The sequence below is a fragment of the Eschrichtius robustus genome, chromosome 13, assembly GCF_028021215.1.
Source record: "Eschrichtius robustus isolate mEscRob2 chromosome 13, mEscRob2.pri, whole genome shotgun sequence".
Lineage (NCBI taxonomy): Eukaryota > Metazoa > Chordata > Mammalia > Artiodactyla > Eschrichtiidae > Eschrichtius > Eschrichtius robustus.
The window spans coordinates 69512675-69539807 of record NC_090836.1 but is presented as its reverse complement, the minus strand read 5'-3'; the positions used below and the strand labels follow the sequence as shown (position 1 = coordinate 69539807).

Here is a 27133-nt window from a genome sequence, read left to right as displayed (position 1 = left end):
ACTTCAGCACTCAACTCATTCCATTTCTGTCCTTATGAGTCTGTCTGCCTTCCTAAGCAGACCAGTGCAGTGCGCAAAAAAGCCTTTAGGACAGAAGAGGCCATCTAGTGGGGTGGTTTAGAGCATGGCCTCTGGAGTCTGAGCTGGGTTTGAATTCCAGCTCCGTCATTCACTTAACCTCCCTCTGGGTGTGTGGACTCACCTGTAAGTGGTATGGACAAAAGTCCCTACCTCTGGAATTATTGAGGATTTGATGCATTAATATTCATAAACTACCTAGAACAGTGCCTGGCACTGTGCTACAATGATGTTTGTTAAATATCAGGTCTATACATACATACCTGTGTTAAATCTCTGCTTGTGCATTTATTAGTGTGTGACTGCACGTTACCTAACTCTTCTGAGCTGTTCCCTTCGAGTGACAGCACATATAAATTTACTAGCACAGGTCCTGACATAGTGAACACTCAATAACTGGCATGTGAACAAATGGATAAGTTGCAATTAAAAAAAGAAGTTCCCCTTTTTGTCTTGAAATTTTCACTTTGAACTTGAGTATATTTAATTTGGAATTCCTTTATGGATTTATTAGATTCATCTATTTTTCTCTCGACTTCAGAAAGCATTAGTTATCTAATGCTCAAATATAATTATATGGAAATGACAGTTGTGTCCAAATGAGATGGAATAATTTAGACGAGCATTTGATAACAGTGCTTTCCACAATTCTTAAGAAATCTGTTGCTGAAAAAATACCAGGGCAAAGTGGAAGTCTAACAGAAGCTGTGTAAATTAGCAATTATTTAGATAGATGACTTTTCTAAGAAACTTTCTGTAATGGAACAAACCATAGACTGCTTTTTAAAATTATACTCTATTAAAAGTAAAGACCAGAAAAGCAGAATGGGTTGCCTCTTTCTTGTTTAATCAAAGCAGGGGTTTGTTCAAAGTCAGGGTTCTACCTGACTTTAGATGAAATTTATATCATGGAATTCCACATGAAAGGACCTCTTGAACTGCTGACTTAAGTTGGGAAAAGAAGATAACTGTGTGATTTTGCAGCCAGATTCACATTATAAATTAAAATTTTCCACTTTGTCCAAGTTGGTGACTCTCAGAAGCAGACCTCTCTTTCTCATCAGGGCAATGGATTCCTGTCCCAAACAGGCTATGAAGGTTATTCAAAATTTTGTTTCCAATTTTCACTTAAAATTTTTTCTATTTTAAAAGTATTCCTACAAAAAGTCAAACGATAAAGATATGTTTAAAGAAAAAGTTGTGTCCTTCATCCTCCATTTCCCCCTCTATTCTTATCTGTCTGAGGTAACCAGTGTCTTCAGTGTATTTCCTTTTTTAATGAAAGTGGAATCATATTGTACACATTACTGTCTCTTGCTTATTTTTTTTTTTTTTTTGTATGTGATTAACATCCCTCCTCCAGGGCAGTACATGTAGCTCAAACACATTCTTTACATAGTGGCATAAAATTTCAAGTAAGCATCACCAGATTTTATTCACTAGACTATTTAAATTTTTTTCAGATTTTTTTTTTTTTTTTGGTCACCACAAAGGATGTCAATAAACATGCACGTTCTTACATTGACAAAAAATACAAAATGAGATTTCTCTAATGTGCAGTGATTTTAGGGTAATTTCAAGATGATACCACATCCTTCCAACACAGTAAAAGGAAATAATGACCTTTGTGAACAGAGGACTCTGAAAAAAAAAAAAAAATAAAAGAATGTAAGGAATACATTTACATAATTTAGGTCACAAGTGATCCCATTCACTTTTGCAATGTGGTGCGTGTTGTATTCAACGTCTGTAAATCATTTCTAGATCTATGAAGAGGGCCACGAAGTCTCCATACTCATTGGAAGGCCTTGGGTAGTTTCTCAAAGTATGGTTCCTAGAGGCACACTGGTGGGGATCACACACATGTTCACAGTGAAGATTCCACTGCCCACCACCTGGAGATTTTTATTTAGTGGGTTTGGAGTGGGGCCCCGGTAGCTTCACATTTCAACCAAAAATTCCCAGGTGGAATTCCCAGGTGAAAGCCTTGGAGTTTGTAAGCTTGGGACTAGATTGGGGGTCAGCCAAATTCAGCCTTCCACCTGTTTTTGATGGCCTGTGAGCTAAGAATGGTTTTTACATTTTTAAATGGTTGAAAAACAATCAAAAGAAGAAGAATATTTCATGATATGTGAAAATTAAATGCAATTCAAATTTCAGTGTCCATAAATAAAGTGTTACTGGAACACAGCCACACCCATACATCCTGTACCTATGGCGGTTTTTGGGCTACAACAGCAGAGTTGAGTAGTTGCCACAGAAACCATCTGGCCACAGAGCCAAAATATTTACAATCTGGCCTTCTATAGGAGAAGTCTGCCAGCCCTTGGACTAGATGGTCTCTGAGGTCCCTATCCTTTCTGAATGTATTTTATTCACTGTCTTATTTACCTCCTTCCAAATGCAAATGCACCGCCAAACCCTAGAGCTGGCACAGACCCCTGGAGGTGCAGAGTATGGGTGGAGATCAGACACCAGGAGGAGTTATAGCTTAGGAGGCAATGTGAGCCACGTAGAATAAATTACACATTAGCACAGTCAGAAAGTGAGTACAACTGCACCAGCTAACCATTTCATGCCACCTTACACGCACCGGGCTCTGGTTCCAGTGCTCCCACACGCTGGCTCATGGAATCCTTGCAACAACTCTGTGATGTAGGTGCTATCTTTATCCTCCTTCTACAGTTGAGGAAACTGAGGAATGGAAAGGTTAAGTAACTGGCCTAAGCGTACGTTATTATAAGTAGCAGAGTGGGAATTTGAACCGAGGTAGTCTAGCTGCAGTGTCTGGGCATAAAACCACTAAGCCATTACTGCAGGCGATAAGGTGAAAGTCATTTAAAGGTAAAAATCACCATGTTTGGACTCATATCTCAATTCCAATTTGAAAGTCAGGGTAGTGGGAGGCTACCCTCTGGTGAACATGACCTCACCTTTTTACCCAGGGTCACAAGGTCAAATATCCTCAGGGCCGGTTGGGAGCGTCACTGAACGAGGAGCACTGCCTTCTCAAACACAGCTGTTTTTCCTACTTTGAGGAGCACCGTGCAAACAGAGCCTTTTCATCACAGGAAAACAGCTGTGTGAGGAGTGATGGTAACTGGCAGTTGAAGGGCAAGGAAACAATCACGTGTGGTGAGGACCGTGCGTGGCTGGAGAGGAAGCGCCCCATCGAGAAAGGGCCCGCTAGTCACCTCTAGCTTCTTCCTGACATGTAGAAATGAGGGCAATCCAGATTTTGGTAGTGTGATCTCCCAACATTTAAGAGTTCAGCCATTAATTCAAATATTAAAAACAAACAAAGAAAACACACTGTCTGGGCCAAACAAAATAAGATTTCAAGTCACCCGTGTGGGACCCATGCTTTAGTAATTTTCTCTTTAGGCTAAATCATCTTAATGCCAAACCTTTCCAAACGGATCTGTAGGCCCAGACCTTTAATCAGAGCATGGCTGCCCCCTTGAACTGGTGCCAAGTTTTGCAGTCAACTGTAGTTGATGAGAGCTACAAAGTTAACTTCAGATGTCCGAGTCCTACCTGTCAGATACTTATGCTGTGATCAAGCCTAATGCCCTCCTTATGTATGTTACAAGAAATGTCTGCTTTATATTAGTACACAGTCTTTACCAGGGCTGGCAGCATTGATAAGTGCTTTTCCTTAATGGAAGAGCATATTTTCATAGCTTTTCCAGGAGTATCTTGGTGCTTTTAATGGAACCGCAATCCATCCCCTTAGTTATTCTTCAATCACACAATGCTTATTTCATTGAATATAATGGCTCATGCCCATTCACTGATGGCCCCCAAATAAAAGCTCTTTTTTGAAATTTGAAAGTGCCCCAGAGTAGAGTACACAACACGGAAAAGAACAAAACAGAAGAATGCCAGTTGTTCAGTTGAAGCAAAAAAGATAATGTTCGGAGTACTGTAAACTTGAGTGATAAATCACTGTTAATAAAATAATTTAAAAACATCCGTCACTCTGACAATCTGAAATCATATTTAAATCGTTTAGACATTCTATGAAAAATCTACCTAAAGAACTTTCAGATCCCATAGGAAACAATTTTTTATAAAACAATATTTTAAAATATTTTCCGTGAGATTCTATACAGAAAAACAGTGCCTTAAATGGAATTTCAAAATCAATCAAAATTTATTGCTCAACTTTGACGTTTATGTGTTCCAGTTGGAGTTCATGGACTCTGCACAAAGTAAGCATTATTTTGAATATTTTCAGTTACTTTAATATATAGTGTCATAAATAAAGGACAAATTGTCTTCAGAGGCCTACCTAGGAGTTTGGAGTATGAAAAACATGACACTTTGGCACTCAAAAACAATTCCCAAATGAAAACTAACGGATTATATAGAAGCACAAACAGGACACTGAATTAAGAAAATGTGAAACTATACAAAACATCAATTGAAAAAAAAAATCACAAAACACTTAACACAATATGGTATCTTGGATTAGATCATGAAACAAAAAGACATTAGTGGAAAACTTTTGAAATCTGAATAAAGTCTGGAGTTAATACTAATGTACCAATGTTGGCTTCTTAGTTTTGACGAATGCATGGTCTGAATGTAAGATATTAACATTAGTGGAAACTGGGTGACAGGTATATGGGAACTTCATTTTTGTAACTTTTCTGTAAACCTAAAATTATTCCAAAATAAAAAGCTTACTTGAAAAAAAAAAACACAGAACAACTGGTAAGAGTATTAATCTGTGCCCTTAAAGCAAACAACAGAATAGCGTAGGCTGATAAAATTTACTTGCCATTAGTGCCATCTGTGTATGCACGTGTGAGTGGTGTATATGTCAGGGGACAGGTGGGGATGTGTGAACACAGGTAACATACTTCCATCTTTTCCTCAGTTGATAGTCTGCTACTCAAAGTGTGAAAGGACAGAAATGAGTGTGGGAAGTGAGTTCCTAAACATTCTATTAATAAAAATATAATAAAATATATTAATACAATATATTAATTATATTTATATAGACATTAGGAATTCCTGTGTTAAAAAAGATAGGTCGTTGTAATTGGACTACGTCCAACTTTGGCTCTTTTGTGTGTTTTTGATTTTTTTTAACAGTTTTATATCTCTTGGTTGTATCTTTAAAAATATATACCAATGAAAAGGATTATAGTTTGTTTCCAGACTCTATAAAGCACACTTTTATACTCAATTTCTATCCCTTCACCAAAGAAGCTACATTGTCACAGGTTTCCCTTTTGCTGTACAGAACAGAGGTGTTAATGAGGTGGAGTAGATATATACCAGCATGTTAAAAATAACTTGAATAGGTCTGCTTTTGGGCAGGATGTAGTAGGTCATAGCAAGCCAACACTTTTACTGCAACCACCAAAAAAAGGGCAAATAGACTACCAAAAAAAGCACATGTTTTAAAAGATATCAGAAAGTAAGGAAACGGCATAAACAAAAATTCCAGAAAGAGGACAATCACTTCCTGAAATAAGCTGGCAGTTGTTGGCCATCATTTTCTTTAAGGTCTGAGGATTGATCTTGGCTGAGCCAGAGAGCTTCTACTGGGGGAAAAGAGATCCTAGCAAATCTTTCGGCTTTCTTCTGGGGCTAGAGGAATCAAAGGGAAACATGAAGGGTCTCAGACAGAGATGATAACAGTGGAACATTTGAAATGCCAAGTAGAGAACCTGAATTGTGCCAAAAGACGTTTTGATATGGTTGAGATCTCAAGAATCAGGATTGGGACATTGGGATTCAGCTGACACAGATTCTATACAGAAATGAAGGGTAGAGCAGATCTGAGATGGCCGATTCCTCCTACTTCATCACCTCCTATGACTCCAGCAGCCGATTATGACGCCCGTCCGCCTCTGCACCAGCACCAATTCCTGTGTCAAAAGTTCGAGCAAATGGGAAGCAGCAGAAGGGCACCGGGTTCAGCGGTGATGGTGTTGTGTAGTGAACCAGAGCGAAGCTCCTTTCTGGAGACTGAAGGAACCTCAGATGGAAGCATAGGCTGAGCTCATCTACAGATTTACCATTGGGTGCCTAGAAGTTCCATGGTTCACGAGGAAAATGTGTGCCAGTTGTCAATTTGACTCCATCCCCGATGACATTAAGACCTGATTTCTGTGCTAGGCCTTCAACACTCTGAGTTAAATAGATATGACTCTTTTTCTCACTCAGTAAACATGAGTTGAGGACATTTGCCTTGAGGGAGCCAGAATCCTTAATTTTTGCATGAAGTGCATTACAGAATAACAGAGCAGCTCTGTGCTGAAATTGTGCAAAGGTGAGAGAAAAGCAGCGCTGCAGCTAGTGAGTCACATATGGAATCTTTTCTTGATGGATTCAGTCACGATTTTTAAATTTGTTTTTAAACCCCACTATTCTTGGTATTCTAATGTGCATTGTTCTAAGAAGCTGCGAAGGGAAGGTCAAATTCTAGTTTCTTGCTGTACATCATTTGTCATCATAAAAGAACAGCTTAAACCTGAGTCAGCAGGATCTGTTAATTTTAGTGAAATTGAAGAATTAAAACTCCATGTCATGACCTTAGGAAATATTTTATCCCCTTTATTTTGTCCTCATCTTGATGTATAATCAGCTGCATTTAAGTTTGGGGTTTATTTATTGAAACAAAGCAGATATAAGGCACATGATTTAATCTATAAACAATTTCAGTTTGGCCTATTTGTCATTCAAGGTGTGTGCACAATTTAGAATGGCTTCTGCTCACTCAACTCTCTCTCACGTGCTCATTGATTAAATATTTAGATTTACAGCAAGCTCTTGACACCACCATAAAAAAGCCCACATTTAAAAGAACTGCAAAATGCCATAAAGGCCTCAGAAAATCAAATATAATCTTGAAAAACACTGCCAATATATGGGAAGACAGTATAGTGTATATTTTTATTTTGTTTTGTTGTGCTGATTATGTATACTGAGTTCTCATAAATGAAAAGAAGTCATATGTTCTAAAAAAAATCTGTCAAAGTAGCCTAGGTTTATATGCATCACATTGTTTTCTTTAATAACGTGTTCAATTTGAATTTTGATATAAAGAATTAATAGAAAATTGGGGCCCTTTGGGGAGTTAGTCTGTGGCAAGTTTTTCTAGTTACAAGGAAGCATTTAATTTATACACTTTTATTCTAATAAAAGATGCTAGTAGAGGAAAATAAAATACCAAACATCAGTAAATGTGATATTAGCAAATATAATTTCTATCATTCACATATAAAACAGATGGTATATAAGAATTAATATATTTGAACATCAGCCCACTTAGAAATATTATCTAGATTTATTAATTTTTACAGTGCTTTCTTCACATGGGTCAGCTGGAAAGTCTAAATAGTTGCTATACATTAAAAATATAATGTTAGTTGCAGATAATTTTTAGAATCAGCTCAATCTTTTACAAGAGTTTAGGGTTCCCCTGTTACTACTTCCTTTCATAAAATCCTGTTTAGCTCCTTCATTTTATTTGTTAAATTATAATAATTGACTAATTAATTGTGTAATTTTCATTGTAGTGCCTTTCCTGTTACGTTCTGGACTCCACGAGAGCTGAGACTATGTTTCTTGTTCGCTATGCTAAACTTAATATTTAGTCCAGCGCTTAAAACATAGATCTGTTCAAAAAAGATGTTCTTAATGGATAAAGGACTGAATGACTGGCACCAGCGCTGGGCAAACTATGGCTCAACTCCAGCCCACTGCCTGCTTTTCACCGCCTGCAAGTTAAGAAGGTTTTTTCCATTTTTAAATAAATCTACTTTTCAAATGGTTATATAAGTGCCTAAACAGTAACCTCAGTTTTGCCTGTTGGCCCATAAACTCTACAATATTTGCTATCCGGCCCTACAAGAAGAAAGTTTTCTGACCCTGATCTGGACCAGCACTGTTCACTAGAACTGTTCCATAGGATAGCCACGGACCACACGTGGCCGGTGAGCACATGAAATTTGCCTGATGTGAGCACGGAACTGAACTTTTTATTTTATTTCATTTCATTTTAACTAATTTAAATAATCCCACGTAGCTAGCAGCTAGTGTGTTAGATGGCAGCAGACCTAGAGATACAAAAGAATAAACCTCATGTGAATACAGCAAATAATTACTCAGAGATCAAGTATATCCGCAGAAAAATATAAAAATATGCACTAATCTAGCAGTTTAGTTAGTCTTTCTGGCAAAAAAAAAAAATAGAATATATCGGGGCTTCCCTGGTGGCACAGTGGTTGAGAGTCTGCCTGCTAATGCAGGGGACACGGGTTCGAGCCCTGGTCTGGGGGGATCCCACATGCCGCGGAGCAACTAAGCCCGTGAGCCACAATTACTGAGCCTGCGCGTCTGGAGCCTGTGCTCCGCAACAAAAGAGGCCGCGATGGTGAGAGGCCCGTGCACCGCGATGATGAGTGGCCCCCGCTTGCCACAACTAGAGAAAGCCCTCGCACAGAAACGAAGACCCAACACAGCCATAAATAAATAAATAAATAAATAAATAAAAATTTAAAAAATAGAATATAAAAATAAACTAAATTATCTACCGCTAGTTCATTAAAACAACCAATGTTATGACAATACTTTTAAAAAGCACAAAGGTAAAAATTAATTCATTTAATTTGATAGTTACACAGAAGCTCATTTAAAATAAGTGGTGGTTCTTCATCCTATGAACTGTGGTTGAGAAAAGAGCTCTTTTAGATAAGGAAGATAATGTTAATGTTCTAGGAACAAATAAATGAAGAATATTGCTTTAATGAAGATTTTAAAGTTTTTCTTTGCTTTATTGAAGGACACACCACTTATCTGCAAAGAAATTCTTGAAATACATAGAATTCTATGAAAGCAAAATGTTCTATAGAACAGTAGGAAGACATTAGAGCCCATAAACAAGTAAAAACAATGATATAATCTGATTGTATCCTCAAATAGCATTAACGTAGGTATTAAGGTGGATTGAGGGCTTCCCTGGTGGCACAATGGTTAAGAATCTGCCTGCCAATGCAGCGGACACAGGTTCGCTCCCTGGTCTGGGAAGATCCCACATGCCGTGGAGCCACAACTACTAAGTCCGTGCACCACAACTACTGAGCCTGCGCTCCAGAGCTCGTGAGCCACAACTACTGAGCCCGTGTGCTGCAACTACTGAAGTCCATGTGCCTAGAGCCTGTGCTCCGCAACAAGAGAAGCCACCGCAATGAGAAGCACGTGCACTGCAATGAAGAGTAGCCCCCATCTGCCGCAACTAGAGAAAGCCTGCCTGCAGCAATGAAGACCCAACACAGCCAAAAGTAAAATAAATAAAATAAATAAATTTATAAAAAAAAATGGATTGAGAAGTAAAGATTCAAATTGCAACGTGAAGTTTACAACACCCACATTAATAAATGATTTCATGTCTTTAAGTTGAGAAGCTCTTAAAAGGAAATCTGAATTATGTGCTATTTAGCATTGAAATTGTTTGCTGCTGTTATTTATAACACTTGAAGTTAAAATAATTAAAAATTGGAGTAATCTCCTTTTCTTGCTTATGCTGTTTCTGACATGTCTATGTATGAAAAAATATCTCCCTGAGTAAAACTACTTTGGCTGCCCTCTTATTTCAAATGATTTTATTATTAGGGAAAAATCTGAAATCACAGTGGACAAATAATCCCTTAATGCTTTTCCTGGCTAGAAAGTAATTTGTCAAAACAATCCAATTTCCAAATGGCATACAAAACCAACAAGATACTGAGCCAATACATCTGTTTATCTCTGTATTTAGAGTATAGACAAATGCCTTTCATTTTGGGTGGAAAATCCTGATTTTGAATTCTTTAACATGACAATTTAGCTCTAGTAACAAAATATCATTTATCATTTCTCTTTGATAAAACTTTAGAATTTTTTAAAAGTCGGGTTTTACTGAGATACAAGTCACATGCAATAATATTCACCCTTTTAAAGTGCAGTTTAATAAATTTTGACACACACGCAAGTTGTGTGTTCACCACCCAAATTAACATATGGGACATTTTCATCACCCCACAAAGTTCCCTTATGCCCCTTTGTAGGCAATTCCTCCCTTCACCCACAGCCCAGTGGCAACCAGTGACTGAGCTGTTTTCTGTTTCTACAGTTTTGACTTTTCTAGAATGTTGTATAAATGACATATAAATACAGCATGTACAGCAGGTGTCTAGCTTATTTTGCTTAGCCATTTACTGTAATGCTTTTGAAATTCATCCATGTTGTTGCTGGTATCAGTAGTTCATTGCTAGCTGTTGCTGAGAAATATTCCATTGTATGAATGTACCACAATATTTTTATCTATTCTGCTGTTGATGGATTTTTGACTACTATGGATAAAGCAACAATTAACATTTGCTGTATGGACCTCTGTTTTCATTTCTCCTAGGAAAACATCTATGGAATTGTTGGGTCATATGGTAAGTATGTTTAACTTTATAAAAATCTGCCAAATTGTTCTCCAAAATAACCGTATCATTTGCATCCCCATCAGCAATCTTTAAAGCTCGGGTTGTTCTACATTGTCTCCAACAGTTAGTATTATCAATCCTTTTAATTTTAGCCATTTTAATGGATGTGTAGTGATTATCTCCTTTTAATTCATCTTTTCCTGTTAATGATGTTGAATAGTTTTACATGTGTTCATTGTTATTTGCATATCTTCTTTGGTGAAATATTTGTGCAAATCTTTTGCCTCTCTTTTTGCTGAGTTTTTGTTTTACTATTTATGTACTCTGCCGATAAGCTCTTTATCAGGAACATGCTTTGCAAATATTTCTTACCAATCTGTGTCCTGCTTTTCATTTTCTTAAGTGTCTTTTCAAGAGCAGACATTTTAAATTTGATGAAGACCAATTTGTCAGATTTTTTGCTTATGGTTTATGGTTTTTTGTGTCCTAAGGAACCTTTCCTTAACCAAAATATTTCCTCCTACATTCTATTCTAGAAGGTTTTTAGTTTTCTCTTACATTTAGATCTAAAATCCATTGCAAGTAACCTTTTGTATGTGATACGTGGTAAGGGGTTGAGATTTTTTTTTTTTTCATTTTGATACCTAATTATTTGTTAGCACCACTTGTTGAAATGAGTGTTTTTCCCCTTGAATAGCTTTGACACCTCTGTCAAAAATCAACTGCCTATATATATGTGGGCCTATTTCTTAACTCATTAGTTTGTTCCATTCACCTATTTAACTGTCTTTAAACAAATACCACACTCTCGTTTACTATAATTTTATAGTAAGCCTTATAAAATTTTACATTTTAAATATATAAAGGAATACTGATATCCTTCATAAACCTAAGTACTCCTGAAATAGTTGTTTATCATATAGTGTAGGTAGAGGCTTACACTGATTTGGGGAGATATCATTCCTCTAAATATGGAAGAATTGCTATTCATAGTTGTTATTTTAGGTGGTCTGTTTTCCTGTGTTCTACAGGTAGAGGGTATATGGAACCCAGGGGATCCACAGATAGAATTCAGGGCATCCATGATCGTGGATCTTGGAGAAAACCTATTTCTTTATTTTCACTAACCTCTGATTGAAATTCAGTGTTTCCTTCTATTATAAACGTGGACAACAAACCTCAGTATGACTGGCAGTACCTGAAACTCTTGCCAATAGAAGGTGCAGATATTTTCATGTCACATTACCGCTGTGGCCGATATCTTCAAATATTGCTCACATTTATTGTTACTTCAAAATCATAGTAGTTTTTATTATTTATTTTAAATTATTTATTTGTTTGTTTTTGGCTGGATCGGGTCTTAGTTGCGGCACACGGGATCGTTCATTATAGCACGCAGGCTCTTCATTCCAGCGCGCGGGTTTCTCTCTAGTTGTGGTGACTAAGTGGGCTCCAGAGCACGTGGGCTCTGTAGTTACGGCACGTAGGCTCTCTAGTTGTGGCATGCGGGCTTAGTTGCCCTGTGGCACGTGGAATCTTAGTTCCCTGACCAGGGATCGAACCCACGTCCCCTGCATTGGAAGGCGGATTCTTAACCACTGGACAACCAGGGAAGTCCCCATAGTAGTTTTTAGAACTGCTACTTGATCCTGTTATTTAATGAGTAATAAACACACATATTACTAAATTATCATTTTTAAAAGCTCTGTTGTTAACTATCTCTATATGATTGGCTTCCTTTGTCAAATTATGTATTTTACTATATGTTAAAAAACATTGCTTGAGAAGGGGCCCAAGGGGTCTCTGGCACAGAAATGGTTTAGCTCTGCCCTCTGTATTCCCATTTCATAGATTTACTGCTTAGGCTGTCTTCCAGCCTGAGAGGTCCATTCAGAGTGTCTTTTATGCTTCAGTTTAGAATACTGCAATATTACAAGTTTTGGGTTATTTCACCTTATACCATATATAACATAATTATGATATATAACACATTATATATTATAAAGCTTCAATAAACCTTAATTTAACATGTGAGACTGAACAATGCTCCATGTCAGAATCTGGAGATTCAGTGGTGTTTCTCATGGTTCCTGCCTTTGAGTCATTTCGGCCCAGAATTGCAGGCAGATAAGGAAGTAGGCCTGGCAATGTACTGTCCACGTGCTCTCCACATGCAGCCACCTAGTGATGTTCTTACGCCTCGCCTGGGTGGCGGTGGAGGTGTGGGCAGAATATCAGCCACTGCTTCTCACAGGAATTGACACATATGAGGAAACCTAGAGAACAAGCAAGCATGAACCAGAATGGGAAGAGACTCACACAGAGGAAACCTGTGCAAGCATGAAACTTACCTCTGCCTGCAGCCTTGGGGCAGAGGAATGGCCAAGGGGGGAAATGTGCATGGCCTGCCTTCCAACTCCCCCGGATGTGTCTGGGAAGACAATCCTTCTCACCATGCAGAAGTCAAGCGGCTTCCCACTCTTGATGAGACTATTCAGCTTGCATTTACTATTTTATCCCGGCAGGCGAAAGTGCTTTCTCTCAGGCTCCCTCTTCCCCCCCACAGAAGCTATTAGGTGCAAAGCCCTTGGTTGACGCAGCCCTTCCGGAAGGGCCCCTCCCCACTTCTCGTGCCTTCCTCAGTGCCTCTTCCACCCAAGAGCTCTCTCAGTGTGCATCCTTGGCTTCAGCCAGTTCCTTCCCTCCTGGACTAGTGAGTGGTACCTGAGAGCGTGCTTAGATACCATGGTACAAATGGGAGGGACACCTGCGGACAGACTCACCGTCCCAGTTTCTCCTTCAGCACTTCAGCCCACGGGACCCAGTCTAGAGGAGTAGAGGTCTTCTCCCACCTGGATTAAATGAGCCATTTATTACATGCTAAGCAGAGATTATTATGAAGAGACGTTCCCTCAAGCCTCTCCTCAGCCGGCCAGCAGCAGGGGCTGCTCGGCTAGTGAGGGACTAACTGACTCTCCGGCACTGTTAACAGCTGGGACAGAGCCTTTCCTGCCTGTGTCTGCTGGGGCACTGGGACCGTTCCTTTGTGATGGGCTCTATTTTTCACTTTGTTTACCAGGGTCTAAATGGAGCAAATGCCACCCACACATCTTGGTAAGGTAGGGGTGTAGATGAAAAATCTTTATATTTTTGAGGGTTTCTGTTTACTTGAGGAAATTGCTTCATCTTGCTCAGTTATCCTTATGGGAAACAGGCTGCCTATCTTTGAGGGGTTCCTGCTTCCAGTTGCTGAAGTGATATTATACTTTCTGAGGAAGAGGGTGGTGCTCTTTCTTGCCCTCTGTAGGAGAGGGGTTTTTTTTTTGTTTTTTTGTTTATTTTCTTTTTGGAGGACATTTTAAATTATGACCATAAAATTTCATGGCTTCACTTACTGGGCATTATTCGTTTCTCTCAGAGGATAGGCTAGATGCCTTTCCCCTGGAGGATCAGTGTATTCATTTCCTTCCTTTCCTCTCCAGCATGCTCTGAATGCTTTCACTGCTAGGCACAGGACAAACAGTAAAAATGATAGATTTCCTGCCCTTCTAGGTCAAATAGAGGAATACAAACATTTTAAAATTAAGCGCGATAAAGTGATATTGATGCTGTCACAGTCATCTGTGCGGAGCACCACTGGGGCATAATAAAAGAAGAGTATTTAAATGTGGGGGCAGGCTCATAAATACTGAAGGACAACACAGGAAAGTGTTGGCAGGAAGAGAAAGGGATGCTAGCCTTCCTGGAAGAAGGATCGGTGAGAGCAAAGTCCAGATGGAGGCAACACTTGAGATGCCGTGGGAGTTGCAGCAAGTCTGGATCATTTGAAACTGGGGTTAGATGGAGTGCAGAGAAAGACTATACAAATGAAGTAGGCAAGGGAAGCATCATGGAAGATTTGGACGCCCTGCTTAAGAGTTTGGATTTTCCTGTCAGAAAACTGGAAAACCATAGAAGAGTTATAAGCAGGGGTAGGAGACTGATGCCAAGGAAACCAAAGGGCAGTTATGAGGCTCTGAACTTTGTAGCAGTGGGACTGGAGAGGAGAGGCAGTGAGGAGAAAGGTAGGAGGTTGAATGAACATGACTTAATGTTCCAATGGATTGGAAGGAGAGAGAAGTCTAGGGTGATTATAGTTTTCAGCTGAAAGTTTACTTCACTGAAAAGGAGTATTAGAGGAAGAGTAGGTTTGACCGGAAGTTTAATTTTAGACATGTTGATTTTGAAGTGCTGGTGGAATGCCCATGGGAGTGGCAGTGGCCATCAGGCAGATGAATAAACAGGTCTACAGCTCAGGAGAGAGAGGTAGCCTAGAAATTCAGATCTGAGCATCATCAGATACAGGTCCTTTTGGAAGCCAGGACCATGTCCCATGGAAAGTGTGTAGAATGAAAAAGGCCCCAAGGACAGAGCCTTCAATGGAAAAGACTAATAGTAGTTAAAGGACAAATAGAGAAGAGGCTTCAAAGAAGGCAGAGAGAGAACAGATAGTGGAAGGAGAACAGTCTAGGAGCAGTGGCTCTTTTGGCTTCTGGGAAGCAACTCTTGGGGGTCAGATGTTCTCACCATCTCCCTGAATCTTACGGCCTTCCTGTTTCTCTCTGTGTATTGGCTTTATCTCTTCTCTCTAATGACCTCTTTCTCTGCTCATTCATAGTTTCTGACCCTCATAACTTTGGCTTCACATGGTCAAACACTGCCCCTACAATCTCTTTATATACCACGACTTTTTAACTTCCACCCCATAATTTTGTCTATTTCAAACTCCTGAGAAAGGGAGAATCTGATAGGTCTAACTTTTCTTCAGGTCACATCGAGGATCTAGGTTGCCTTGACCAGGTGTGTACTCATGCTTCCATCACCTGCGGTCCCGAGAGTCCTGGGTATAAAACATGGCTGTCTGTGTTCACCCCTTTGACAGGAGATATGGGCAAGGAGAAAAATATGTGGTTAGCTAGGCTGAATGATATCTGTAGTTTTAGAAAGTTTACGGAAGGGATTCCTCAACAATGGCAGACACTGGAGTATAGTCAAGAACGTATCCTGTGGATCTGGTGTTGTGGATGCCAGTTGCTGGGATGGGGGGAGGGATCTGGTTGCTGTTGAGTTGGCAGTGAATGAGGGAAGGAATTGGAGACATAGAGCTGTGGCTCCCCCTTGATCAGGATCTCTACCTCAAACTTTATAATATAAAGGAAGGGGGGTGATGTTGATACAGGACAGAGTCTAGTGGTGGTTGTCCTTTTTTTTCCTTCTCAAACATATGATTATTATTTAGTTATTTGCCCTTGTTCTGTACTAGAGCAGTGGGTTTGGACCTATGAACACAGATAACAGAACTACCCTTAGAAAAAGGAGAAGGGATCCCTTTAAATGAGACTGTGGGAGGGAGGGAAGGAGAAGTGATGTGGGTAAATTGTAGGAAAGGTAAGAGGTTGGCAAAGGGCACTGAAGTTCACTCTGCAAAGCCTTTCCCCCTTCACTCCCTTCACTCCTTCACTTCTCCTCTCCTCCCTAAGAGTTAACTGATAATTGAATGATCCTGCAGATTCTGAGATATCCTAAACAGATCCCATAGAGAATCCAAAGTAGGGTAACTGTCCTGGTCCTTTAAGACTGAGCAGGCTCTGCTGTTGAGGGCAGCACACCAAGGAAAGCCAGGCTGTTAGTAGGCTTGCTTTATGTTATAGCTTTCTTTGGAATGATCTGTAATGCTGATCTATTAGCAGGGGTTTCTGCCAGCCCTACCAGCATTCTGGGGCAGCCCACCCAGTCTGCATTCTGCCCCTCAACCTATCGATGGCCATGGTGTCATGGGCTACTTATAAAATATCATAGAACTCACTGACTCTCATTATGTAAATTCTCTCATTGACTCTCATTATATAAACTCTCTCATTGTGTAAATAAAGGAACTGAGACCTGAAGAGGTGAAGTAACTTGCCCAGGGTCACATACTTGGTGGCAAAACCAGGAATAGAACATAGGCTTCCCAACTCAAGGCTCAATGTTATTATTATTATTTTAGTGTGATCATTTTCCCACTAATTTCTTAATATCCTGCCAATATCCATTATGTGCTCAACGAGAGTCCTGGTTTTTCCTGAGAAGGTGATATTTCAGATGGGTTGTGAAACATGAGCAGAACTCACCAGGCAAAAAGGTAAGGCAAAGGGTTTGACTTGGGCTAAGTGTGCAACATCTACTGCCTGGGATGAGGTAATTACCATGCGCAGAGACAGAAAGTGACCATCAGAGGCCTCTCATGGCCTCTGTTTGAATTACCAAAAGCTTGGAACTACATGCCTTCACCTGGCCATCCTTCCTAAGTGGACAAAACACATGCACCACCCATCATCTTGTCCACTCACGCTCTTACATGTAACCTACTGTGCTCTTCCCCCTTCTCACTCATTCTCCCATTGCTGTGATCCTTTCCACCGAGGGCTTCTGGAAAACCTTGTTTAGAGAAAACCAACGACCCTATACTATCACCTTATTCACCAAACACCTACCACCCTGAAGCTTGGTTAACTCTCAAGGAACCACTTGCCAATCTCTCCAGTGCCAGATGCTAATTTTCTCACATCACATGGACCATGAGGAGAGGCTGGGAGGCTGAGTGGAGGAGAGAGGGGTTAGCCTTCTCCCTGGTCCCCACTCTCCGTCTCATCGTAAATTCTCCACTGTTGAATAAAAGAAGCTGGATGTTAGCTGGCTATAGCAGTTGCCATCATTTGTCTTCTACCAAATTCCCAAGAAGATTTAACATTTGTCTGTTGTCAACTAATGTTATTTTCCTAGATAATCTCTCTGAATAACATTTTTTTCCAATACTCTTCTCTCTCTAGATATTCTTCCTCAGTAACCCCTTGAACAGCCATGATTTAAACAACCATTAATAGATCTTGAGCTCAAAGTTTCCTATGGGTTCTAGGTTGCATATCGGATATCTTCAACATGTGGGTATTTCACAGACACAGCATATCCAAAATTGAACAATAAGCAACCCCTAAGACCTTTGTTCCTTCTTAGACTTTCCTCAATAAATGGCTGTGCTACTCAGCTAGTCACCCATGCTAGAAACTTGAGGGGAGGTGAAGGGTGAGTATCCTAGACTTCATTCTGTCTCACCTACAATATAGAATCAGTAACCAAGTCATGATAATTTTACCTCCTTGACTTAACTTTTTTCTTTTCCATTTCTACTTCCTCTGCCCTAATCAAGGCATTATCTCTTTTCATTTAGGTTTTTGAAATGGGGTCCTAGCTGCTGCCCTGGCCTTCAGCTTGATTCTACTCCAATCCATCCTGTAGGCTATACAGTCAGAGCGATTTTTCTAAAATAGAACTATAATCACATCACTCTCTTCCTAAACTCCCTCAGTGAACCTTTTATGCCTTGAGAGGAAATGTATCTCTTTGGCATGCCATTCATGGCTTCCATGCCTAGGACCCTGTCAACCTGTCTGATCTTATCTCCATACTCACCATTCACATTAAACAACTTTCAAGCCCCTAATGGAGTCATGCTCTCTCATGTTTTTGCAATAATTGTTGCTTGTCCTTATTGAGACGTTACTATATACAAAGATCTCTATTACTTGATCTCTTTCTGCTCATAACTGCATGTGGTTACTGTTTGTCCCCCAGTTGACAGATGGAAAAACTGAAGCACAAGTAAGTTAAGTAACCTAACTAAGGTCACACAGCTAGTGAGGGACACAACTGGGATTTGAACTCTTATCAGTCTCTCTCTAGAACCCATTCTTTTAACCACTATTTACAGCACTATCACTCTGACCCTCCTCCTGGAAGACCCTTCTTTCTTCCTTCACTGAGCTCACCTCATACTTACCCCTCGGCCATTTATTCTGGCTTCTGCTTCCATCAAAATTCTGAAAAATCTCTCACAAAAAATGTCAATGATGGACTTCAGTGGGAATTTTCCCATTCTCTTCTTACTGGATCTTTCAAATGCTTCCAACCATTGGTTACTCCATAGGCCTTGAAATATCCTCTTCCTTGATTCACATGACGATCTGCTCCTGGTCTTTCTGCTTTATCTCTGGATGTGCTTTCACAGCCACGTTTGTTGTTCACACTTCTCTATAGAAACTTCATATTGGAGTTTTAGTTTCTCCATTCTTTTCTCCCTATGCTTTTTGCACTGAGTGATCTCATCCATGTTCTAGCTTCAATTTCCATCTATATGTTGATAACTTCTACATTTGCATCCATGCTTTCCCTTTGTTCTACAGACCCTTTTAGACCACTGCTTCTTTAATATTCCTTGAATTTCTCAAAAGTATCCTGCACTCAACATATCTGAAATGGAATTTTTAGTTTTTTCCCCAATATTGCTCTTCAGTGTACTTTAGCACCACCTTCCACCTAGAGAAACAATCTAGAAACTTTTATAGCCCATCAACCAAAGAGCACTAAGAACAAAACTGTAGTCCGAACTAGATTTATTTCGCTGACCGCAGCCAGGGGGCACGCACTCCAGGAGAACAGGGGGTTGTCTCAGTAAGAGAGAGTTTTTAGGAACTTCTTATAGGATTTGGGCTTGTAATGCATGGTTGTAGGGAGGATTTAAAAACATGAGGTCCAGTTTTGAATTGGAGGTTGTCAAAAAGCTAGGGAAATTCAATAACTGGTCTTATTTTTTTTTTTAATATAGAAGGCAGGAGGATTAAAGTGGGTTGAGAGTAGTCACTGCTATGAAGTTGGAATTACATGTTAGCCAGAAGAGAGATGTTGAGAATGGGCTTGTCTGTCTTGTTCCAGACATGTCACTGAGTGGCCTTCTCTGAATATTGTCTATAATTGTCATTTATTTTGAGTTTTAGTACCTCCCAGTTTTAGTTAGATGATTTTGGAAAAAGTGATTTTAACTCTCAGCTTTAATTTTCCAATATAAAAAATAAAGCAAATATCTATTATTATTTGGAGCAGAAAATTCAAGAACACTTTACTTATGATTTTAGTTGTACACATATTTCCCTTCATTTTAATAATGAAACTCTTTTTAGGTGTCTCAGAAAAAAACAAATATTTTTCCTGCCATTTGCAAAAACAGTTCCATCTGATTGGTAGATTATGAGACCTATCCTTTAGAGGCAGGACAACCAAGAAATCATCAATTACTTGAAGGTTATAGGATTATGCATCCACCAATATCTTGACTGTCTCAAGAGGAAACCAAATAATTAAGACCAACACAGAAGACCCTCAAATAATCAAGAAGTAAGACAGTATCTGTAGTGGCTAAGCAGTTAGACTCTGAAGCCAGATGCCTGAATTTGAATCTTGACTTTACCATTCCCATGCCTCCTCCAACTTGGAGCAAGTTGCTGGACCTTTCTGTATTTCAATTTTCCCTTCAGTAAAGCAGCAGAAATAATACAGTCCCTTCCTCTTAGGATTGCTATAAAGATTAAGTAAGTTAATAAATACAAAGTGCTTAGAACAGCACCTAGCATAGAGTAGGCACTCAATAAATATTTAGTTGGCATTATTATTATAATCCATCATGTCATTTGGAGTTTAAAAAACCTTTTAAAATTTGAGTAGTTGCCAAGGACACTCTGTATAATGGAATGTAGGTATATAAGAGACATATAAAGTTGGAGTAACCTCTAAAATTTTTAAAACAGATCTGGCTACTCAAGAAGACTCCTTCAGAGAGAGCTCTCAGATGTCAACACACTTGAGAATAGTGAATCTGGAATTATGTTAACATATTGGAAGCTTCCATGGAGACTGCAATGGTGAAAGAGCAATTTGAATAGTAGACTTTCAAAACTGTCAAAGAAATTGATGATGTATCCCTACTTGCCAGAAAGAGGCTTATGCAACACCTTTGGACTGCATATAAGAGGAACTACTCGGTGGGGGGGGGGATTTCATGAAATCTATAACTGAAGTGGCTCCTTCTTCTCTTCCTGTCAAACTGGCCATTTTGACATCTATTAACTAATACATGTAAGTGGGGTAAAATTTTTTTTGATTATGACATCTGTTTAAATTGGACTTCTGTGTCTGTTCATAATTTCACTTAAACTATGTGCTTTTAGCATTTACTACACTGGAGGTGGATTCTTTGGGGAAGAGAAAAACAGAGGCTACAAGAAAGATTAAATTGTAGGTTATTATTATTTTTTTAATAATCAAATGGGGCACATAGAAAAGTTCTTTGTATTTATTCTTATATTTGGTGACTGGTCATTTGTGCAGTTTTGGAGGGTATCTTTGAATTTAATTTATTGGCACACTTATGTAGACCTCAGTTATCTGAATTGATTTCTGTCTGGTCATTAGTAGATTGCTTGCCTATGTTTCCTTATATTTTATGTACAAATATCTAGGCAGGAGCCTATTGAGGGTTTGCAGTTCATTGTTATTGAAGCTGTCTGTGGATTCTATGTTTAACCATCAATGATTTCCCAAGCTGGCAGCTTTTATGAAAAGAACTAAATCCAAGTTTGGCCCTGGATTGAAAAAAGCAGAGTTCCTAAATAGTTAATGTATATGATATACTTAATAGTATTATCAACCTTTAACTAGCAATTCTCCTTCTGGGAATGTAGTCATACAGCGTAAATTATTGAAGAAGAGAATAATGTCATATGCTCAAATGTATTCACAACAGTCTTAGGCACAATAGCAGGAGGTTGGAAGGTCTAACGATAAAATAATGGGTAAATAGAGTGTATGTCATTAGGATGGACTCTTAAGTCATTAAAAATGATCACGATGAAGGCAGTGTACAATTATGGGGAAATGTTTCTTACATAATATTAAGTAAAAGAGGCAGAATATAAATGGTATGTTGATTGTTAAGGCAGATATAAACAATAAATGCATTTGGACCGACTGAAAATAACTACTTGGTGGTGGGAATGTGAGTAATTTAACTATAGTTTCTTCATTTTATTTTTAAACCAAAAGAGGGAAAGTAAAGAGTTTTAAATAGCATGATCATATTATTCGAGAGCCAAATTCCTCATTCATTTTTCATGGATTTGTAAAAATGACAGCTTGTATGTTAACTCAATTTGAGGTTTAGCCCAGGAACCTGATTTGTTTGCCTCAATAGATTCACTGCATCTTGAGTTTTAAAATAAATTCTATGCAAATTCCAATGCCAACTGGTCTGCTATCTTTATTAATATGAAAAGATCGCGTGGGTGAAAGATACCATAATCAGAGATAAACAGAAAGAGCACGGAATAAAATGTGGAGCATCTACCAAAAGGTATGAAGGCCTTTTGAAGAGTTGTTCCTAATTTATATATATAAGTTAGAGTTTTATGGTAAATATACAGATAATACAGAACATTTTCACATTCTTAAATTTTACTTACAAACTAAATCTTTTACATTATATTGAAAAGACACAGCCTTAGTCAGTTGTGAGAAATGGCTGCAAAAAACCCCACAATTCAATCCCCAAATTTATTAACGAGTCCTGTTGGAGTAATGCCTGTTAAAAAATGTCAGCTGAAGGCAGAAGGGATTTGTGAAATTCTGGTCTCCTTTGTATTTATTCTTTGGCAGTGACTGAAGAGAGGGAGGTCTAATATTCTTAGGTACAGACCTCTCGAGCATGAGGCAAGATGTGGTCCATTTAGGGCAGGGCTGTGAGTGAGTACCCTCGGGATTTGCATGCTCCCTCACCTTGGAATGCAGCAGATACTAAGGGGCCTGGCAGGGTCTTCTGTGTTCTTGGGCATAAAACTGTCTCAGAGGAGCCTTAAAGAGGCTGTCTTCTCAAATGTTAAGCACTTGGGGGTCTCTTAAAATACCTATTCTGACTGAGTAGGTTTGGGGTAGGGACTGAGAGTCTGCATTTTTAACAAGTTCTCAGGTGATGCTGATGCTGTTGGTCTGCGGAGTGCAATTTTGGGGAATAAGACTCTAAGCTCAGCTTACTTGAGGAAACAAAAAGTGATGCAGGGAATCTCCTGCTTAATCTTTGCTTCCCATATTAGTTCTACGACTGGAAGCTAATCTTTGGACAAGGAAGCATGCCACTGGCGTGGACGTCAATGTAAAAAGAAGTGTTATTACATACTGGAATAATTTCTTACAATTTTAACTTATCACTCTGGTGTCCAGAAAGATCAGTACTGATAACTAAGAAATATACTCTATAACTCATATGTTGAAGTTTTAAGCATTGCTCTATGCCCACCAGCTTTTTGGAATGTTATTGTCCTAACATTATGCTGTGTGGTCATCTATTTGGTTAGCTGTTTTTAAAATTTTCTTTCGAATTTTCAAATTTCACTTACAGGCCTCTTTATAAAACCCCTCTCTGATTCTTCTGGGGTGGCCCTTGTATTTATGATATATAAAATGTCAAAGTAGTTGGTATTTAATAATTGGCAATTATCTTTAGGTTTATTTTTAGTAATTATCTTACGATTTATTTTAAATTTTTATTTATTTTTTATTTTATTTATTTATTTATTTTGGCTGCGTTGGGTCTTCATTGCTGCGCGCAGGCTTCACCTAGTTGCAGCGAGCGGGGGCTACTCTTCGTTGCAGTGCGCAGGCTTCTCATTGCAGTGGCTTCTCTTTGTTGCAGAGCACAGGCTCTAGGCACATGGGCTTCAGTAGTTGTGGCTGGCGGGCGCTAGAGCACAGGCTCAGTAGTTGTGGCGCACGGGCTTAGTTGCTCCGCGGCATGTGGGATCTTCCCGGACCAGGGTTCGAACCTGAGTCCCCTGCGTTGGCAGGCGGATTCTTAACCACTGCACCACCAGGGAAGTCCCAAGATTTATTTTAAAATTAAAATTAATATCATGGGCAGGAAGCTTCTTGGTTTTCACTGATCTTCCTAAGTAAGTTAAAACTAACCACTATCTGGCACATATATACAATGGAATATTACTCAGCCATAAAAAGGAACGAAATTGAGTTATTTGTAGTGAGGTGGATGGACCTAGAGTCTGTCATACAGAGTAAAGTAAATCAGAAAGAGAAAAATACCAGATGCTAACGCAGATATATGGAATCTAAAAAAACGGTACTGATGAAACTAGTGTCAGGGCAGGAATACATACGCAGACATAGAGAATGGACTTGAGGACACAGGGCGGGGAAGGGGAAGCTGGGACGAAGTGAGAGAGTAGCCTTGACATGTATACACTACCAAATGTAAAATGGGTGGCTAGTGGGAGGCTGCCGCATAGCACAGGGAGATCAGCTCAGTGCTTTGTGACCACCTAGAGGGGTGGGATAGGGAGGGTGGCAGGGAGATGCCAGAGGGAGGGGATATGGGGATATATGTATACATATAGCTGATTCACTTTGTTGTACAGCAGAAACTAACACAACATTGTAAAGCAATTATACTCCAATAAAGATATAAAAACAAAACAAAACAAACTAACCACTATCATTGGTGTTCAGTTCTTTCAAAAGTGGCCTCGGGCTGCCACTTTTAACTTTAAATTGCAAAGTTCTGATTTTAACTTAGCATACACTTACAAGACAATAAAAGCCAAGTATGAATCTATTATCTAAAGTAGTAAAAACAAAATACCGTATTTGGAATGTCAATGGGATTCTTATCATTGAATTTTTTTTTTTCTTAATCTATGAACAGTGAGCTGAAAGATCTCTTAAATGTGTTTCCTGTAAGAACACATTTTTATAGAAAATACATTTACATGGTTATTTGTTTAGTTTTGAATATAGTACTATACACCTTAATTTTTTGGCCCACCAAAGTCTGGAGATCACAGGGTTAGACAAAAGGAAAGAACAAAAAGGAAGTCTGTAAGCAGACACTGGGCACTGAAATCATTATGCTTTCAAGATAATAATTAAACCCTAGAGTGAATGAAAAATGGGTGAACTGTTCTCAAGTATTACTGTTTGCTCCTTGGGTGTGTATTACTGTTTTGATACTAACAATCTATATCCCTAATACATGCTATTGAATTAACTTGTTGTTCTGAGAATTGAGGTTAAGTGTGAAAACACCAGTTTATAGATGTTCAATAAAGTTTTGTTGGACTTTATATGTCTTACTTGATCAGAAACACATACTCTGTTTTTGGAAAAGTCAGAGAGATTTCGTCTTCTGTCTCCTATTTTTCCAAGATGGCATTTCCATTTTGGCCCTGACAAACAGCTATCCTACCCTTCTTATGCATTTGCATCTTATAGACAGTTTAGAATCTAAAAATCAAGACATAAATTAAATGTGTATTTGATGTAACTCCACCAGGCTACTATGACCTTCAGAAGCTGTGTAACACTGCTTTATTTATTAACTAAACAAAGCTCCAAGAGATATAAAGTTTTAATTTTCATAATAATAGAACAGTAAGGGGATACTGGTTGAATTTACTATTGTTTCATTAATCTTAAAGGTAGGAGGTATGCTATTAACAGCAGCAATTTTAATGAAATCCTTTCTTCTCTAAGCATCTGCAACCAATTTATTAGAAGGAAAACACATTACCAAGAATCTCATTAACAAAAGTGGATATTAAAACTGTGCTGGAGATCTAAAATGTGAAGCATATTTTAAAAAATTCAGATCTGTTTATTTTCAAGAGAAACGGACAGTATTTGCTATTAATTAGAGAAAAGTTATCCAAGAAAATCATTTACCTTGCAAAAGCTTTCAGTTCTTACACTGTAAATGTTGATCCTCAAAACTACTAAATATCACTCTTCAGTACAGTAAAACCTGCTGTGAAGGGATGACTTCCCAAACATAGTATAAGCTGGTAACATGAATGTAAATGTGGAGCCTTTAAAGGCATTGTTTACATATGTAAAAAGATGGGCAACATCCTATACATCAAAAGTGAACCCTCTCCTTTGCCTTCAATTTTATTTTTAGTTCCTGTCCTTTTGGATTAAAGTGGAAATAGAGCACTAACATTTTTTCTTTATGATTTAAAAATCTGTCCCTTATGCCTTTATCCACAGAGGTTTACCTGCACAGTTATATTGTCTACTAAAATTGGAAATAGTCTGAAGTCACCAGAGCACCAGAGATGTCTGTTGTCATAATCAAATGGATCTGGAATTGTTTTATCTTTCCCTTGAAACACATTATTTGAGTATAGTTTGCTCGATGGAAAACCACCATCAACTAATTTTCTTAAAAGAGTTGTGGCAGTATTAGAAGACTGGATTCTTTCCTGAGAGGGCAGCTAACTCTGAATAATGTGCATTTAGTTCAACATGATTAGCTGATGCACACCAAATCCCATGTTGACTAAATGGAAAGCAACGTGTTGAATTTCAGGTTGGAATTTGCATACTTTCTCTATTTTTCTAAAATCCAACATGTTCAATCATAACTGTCTGAGTACAAATTAAAGGCTTTTCCTCCCATGAATTTTAAATACACGCTACTTTGTTCTGTGCTGTAATGTGTTAACTCTCTTATTCTAGATTGTTCATTGGAAAATTCTGATAAAAACAGTACAGTTTAAAAGAAAAAGGTCTTTCACTGACAGAACATCTGCAAACTTAATGAGGCAATCCACTGAGATAAATACCTCAACTAATAAATTCCCATACGTGTAGCCAGTAGCATCACTGGCCAAGTACATATCATCTGGGAAGGTTTGGAGACTTTCAGTTCCTTTGGTCACAGGTTAACCAGAGCACATATTTCACGTAACAGATTATTTCTTAAACAGTCCTCTCCTCCACGAAAACAAGCCATTCTACTGACCATATTTAGAAACAACCCAAAGGAAACTATAATTAAGGGGAAGAATGGGACAGAAGTCAACAATCTAGGACATAGTTCATGGTAAAGCATTGTGTGTTTATGTGGACACTTTCTTCTTCTCCTCCCAAATGTCATTATCTAACTCTTAACTCTTCCATATGCCTCTCATATGTGTTTCAATGACTAGATTATGAACTCCTGAAGATTAGGAACTATCAACAGCTTTTAAATCTTTCTCCCCAACCTTAAGTGTTATAGTCACATAGTTGCGAACTAACAAGATAGTAGGTAACTGAATTACATTTAACATCCACACAGTACTTTTATTGAGATGTAGGAAATTAATAGAGGATTAATTGCAGATTCAATATAACAGTTATATGATTATTTATGTTCTATTTTTCTTCTTTCGGCAATTTTGGCATATTGCATTTCTTTGAGGAAAATTGTGTAAAATTTCCTTTTTACACAAATGTTCAAATTTATCAGTATAAAGCTGTTCATAATATTCTTATTACTGTTCTAATTTTTGTAGGATCTATAGTGATATTCCCTTTTATATTCCTTAGTTATTTAACTGTTTTATTTTTTTAAAATGATTACTCTTTCAGAGTTGTGTCAATTTTATTAGTTATCTAAGAACCAACTTTTAGGGGTGTTAATTATCTCTCTGTGTGTTTTTCTTCCACTAACTACTAATCTTTTGATTTTCGGTCTTTTTCTTTTCTAATATGTGTTCACAGCTAATGTTTCCTTATATCATTATTCAAAATATTTTCTGATTTCCACTTTCTTCTTTGACTCGAAAGGTATTTAAATGTATAATTCTTAAATTTAAAGCATACGGGACCTTATCAAAATACCAATGGCATTTTTCACGGAACTTGGATAAATAATTCTAAAATTT

The 27133-nt window shown here is 38.4% G+C and overlaps 1 protein-coding gene across 1 annotated transcript in view; it reads right to left on the bottom strand.

Moving 5' to 3' along the window:
- Positions 1-1587: 1587 nt before the first annotated feature.
- Positions 1588-27133, bottom strand: part of METTL25 (methyltransferase like 25) — a 139311-nt gene continuing 113765 nt past the window's right edge. The window contains exon 13 of the mRNA XM_068560361.1: positions 1588-1719. The gene's annotated coding sequence lies outside the window, so the exon portion shown is untranslated. The remainder of the gene's footprint in view (positions 1720-27133) is intronic.